This window comes from Priapulus caudatus, unplaced genomic scaffold (assembly GCF_000485595.1).
Source record: "Priapulus caudatus unplaced genomic scaffold, Priapulus_caudatus-5.0.1 Scaffold84, whole genome shotgun sequence".
Taxonomy (NCBI): domain Eukaryota; kingdom Metazoa; phylum Priapulida; class Priapulimorpha; order Priapulimorphida; family Priapulidae; genus Priapulus; species Priapulus caudatus.
The window spans coordinates 23,937-27,943 of NW_014577145.1; positions in this window are offsets into that span (position 1 = coordinate 23,937).

The following is a 4,007-nucleotide window of genomic DNA, read 5'->3' on the forward strand; positions in this document are numbered from 1 at the left end:
TAATTTTGTGCAACGCTTCGCCAATCCGAGAATGCGTGACGCGGCTGTGGAAAATGCCTTGCATTGACGTGTTTCTTGCAAATAAAAACTTGAGCGTGTCGAGAAGGAATGTGCATATAATCCCAATATGAGTAGCCTACATCCTGAATCCGGATTTCATCTTTGAGATTCGGAAACGTAGAGAGTTACGCCGAATCGAATCAAACCGTGATTATTTTATGTGAATACCGGATAACGCCCTTCGTATGTCTAGCTATATTTGTTAAATATTGGATGTCGGAAACAGACGTTCAACATAATCGATTTTAGCGCACACGTTCGTACTATCGTGTATTTTATCTCATTAAAAATATACGGATAACGCAACAGCGTATCTTCTACATACTAAATGCTTGCATATAGCGCATGTTGGAACAACCACCCACGATACACACACACACACGCACACACACACACACACACAACACACACACACACACACACGCACACACAGTGACACACACAGTGACACACACACAGTGACACACACACAGTGACACACACACACACACACACACACACACACAACAGCACGACACAACCACACACACACACACACACACACACGCACACACACACACAACACACACACACAGTGACACACAGCACTAGACACACCACACACACGCACACACACACACACACACACATACGCACACACCCACACGCACACGCGCACAGCACAGGATTATGTTATATTTATATCTCACCGTCTATACCCGGCACGCTAACATGGAATTTAATCGGTCGGTATGCCACGCGGCACGATTATAATAACGTAATCTTTGCGCCGTGGTCATGAATACGATGCGAGCCTCGTCCAAATTCATCATCATTATAATGACGGCTAATCTGCATCGTTGTCGTTAAATCCTGCGCCTTTATTCGTCCATTACCAGCATTAAGCCGGAAAGCGTGCAGCGCGCGGGCCGCCCTATCATGTTTGCTCGCCACTAGGCGTCCGGTTACGACCATTTCCTCTTAACAAGCCGATGACGCAAGATACTCTCTCAGCAGCTCGGGCTATTAGCGATCGACGCCGAAGATGACGTCACGGGGTCAGAGATGTGTCGTGATCAGCACGATGATGACGTCAGCGAATCGGAGATGTGCCGTGATGATCATCGCGAAGATGGTGCCCGAGGCCGGAGATGGTCGTCGGTGGTTAGGGGAGGAAGGGGAGGGGTAGATGAAGCTATATGGACGAGACGGTTGCTGGTGAATCGTGAAGGATAAAAGAAACATGGCCGTGGTGGTCAGAAATGGTGGATGGCAGGAATAGTCAGAGAGTTGGCGCATGATTCTCTATGATGAGAAAACATCGGTCTATAAACAGTTCTTTCTGTTCCTAACTGTTAACTAACTAACATATAGGAAATCTATAACTGCCAGGGGAATGTCCGCCGTCGCTTTCGATTCGCGGCAGTTCAGCTGTCAATAAAGTTTACGAATCACGGCGTTTCATATTAATAAATTATAATATATAAAACGCGAACCGCGAGCGAAAATAATTTGATTATGAAACTTAAGTGAACATCGCGTGTCGGAAATATTATCTTTAATAAATACAAACTAGATCATATAGAGTCGTTCATTTTAGCGGCGGCAGCGTTACGCGTCTGTCTGCGCGCTCGCGTTCATTCTCCGCGGCCGCACCGCAATCTTTATGTCTATAGCTGGTGCTTAATTCAACGGGGTCTTACTATACGCGCTGTGTTAGTACACATTTAACGAGTGAAATTTAGCGTGTCAAATCCGTATGTATATAATTATATGCGCGCGAGCATGCATGCGTGCGTACGTGTGTGCGTGTGTGTGCGTGCGTGTGTGTGCGCGAGTGCCTGTTTCTGCGCGACAGGGTGTATATATATACGATTGTGGCTACCGCTAGGGTGACAGGTGGCCATTTGGCAGCGACAAAGCACGGCAAATGAATTTCTAATGATTATAATAATATTATCGGTGCACGCCCATTGTGTGACTGTAAAACCGCAACCTGTTGTCAGTATGGTAACGGCGTTGATGCCGAGGGCCGACTATGTATAAGCTAGCTGACGGAGGAGGGGACATTCGGAGGCATCCGAAACACTACAAACCGACTATCGCTTCTATCTGACCTGGGGCGCGAGCTCATCACGAGCATATAGGCAACGTGAATGAATATAAGCATGATAATGTGAAGCAATTTTAATCTCGTACGCAATACGTGAAGCAGGTATATATTACAGCGTTGAAAGTAATAGGTCATAGCTATTTCCCGTAGCCCCGTTCTTATATTACAGAAATGTTTTTTATTAGATAAAAAGGACAACGTAAAGAATTAGCGAAATAAATTCACATCTATTGATGTCCCTCTCTATCTATCGCTCTGTGTCTATCTAGCTCTGTCTGTCTGTCTGTCTGTCTGTCTATCTTTCTGTCTGTCTGTCTGTCTGTCTGTTTGTCTGTCTATCTGACTGTCTATCTGTCAATCTGTCTGTTTGTCTGTCTGTATCTGTCAGTGTCTCTCTTTCATTCTAACCAATCGCTGAAATTTTCCGCCGTATTGTAACAGAGACTGGGATCGGGACCTCTATTACGACTCGCCGCTACGTCGCCAGACGCACGTGGAGCGCGTCGGCAAAGAAGAACAAAGATTTCTCAGCATCTTCATCCTTGCCGCGGCGAGCGGCGGCGGCGGCGGCGGCGATGTGTGTCCGCGGTAAATACGGAAACCTAATACGAACTCTAATCAGCTGAGTCGTGTGGCGGGCGGTCGCTAACCCGGCCCAGCCTTGTTCCGCTCAAGTCGAGCGCTAAACGCGATCGCCGGCCGGGTAAAGCCTCTCAGATACATGCACACGTAGCACGCGCATAAATTACGCCGCCTATCGCTCATTCGGCGCGCTTTGTAAATCAAACAGGGATACCCCGTCCCCGGGGTCCGACTAAAGTAATTGTGTGATGACAGACTTAAATGCCGTATCATCATCTATCTGCCCACAATACGTGTGTATAAGTAACGAACGCGTATGCATTTAGCGACGCGCGTGCCTCTCCCTGCCCGCCCCCCTCCCTGGTTTATTTGGTTAGCGGAGGACGCGGGGCGATGTCATCCGGTGTGAGTATCGTCCGATATATCACGGCGAAACGCACTGCAAGTGGGACGACGTATATATACGAACCCGAAATCACTTGCGCCGCGGTGCGATAGTTCGACGCTATAATTATTTTGTAAAGTCAACAGCGTCACTTCTTTGCGTCAATAGCGAGCAATCAAATGTTCGCTCTTCACTTGAAGTCCCAGTCGGCCAAACACGGCACGATGTTTAACGCTATATTTGCGAGCGTGCGGCCAGAGAAATAGAGAAAGCAAGAAAGAGGAAGAGAGAAGACGAGAGAGGGCGAGAGAGAGGTAGACAGCCAGACAAACAGACAGACAGACAAACAGACAGACAGACAGACAGACAGACAGACAGACAGACAGACAGACAGACAGACAGACAAACAGACAGACAGACAGACAGACAGACAGACAGACAGACAGACAGACAGACAGACAGACAGACAGACAGACAGACAGACAGACAGACAGACAGACAGATAGACAGACAGACCGACAAAACAAAAAGACAGACAGAAAGAGTGAGATACAAAAACGCGGTTTGAAAACGCGGGCGCCGCGACGTTTGAAGAGCAGGAGCGTTTTTCATTCAGCGCGACGCGTCCGCGCGCGCACGCGGTGACATTTTGATGCAATCAGTCGCTAAACGTTAACGACGTCAATGATTAACGAGCGCGGCAATCTGTCGCCTAATCTCGCGCACCTACGCACGAACACGCACACACGCACGCACGAACACGCACGCACGTACGCACACGCAAACGCACGCACGTACGCACGAGCACGCACGCACGCACGCACGAACACGCACGCACGTACGCACACGCAAACGCACGCACGTACGCACGAGCACGCACGCACGCAC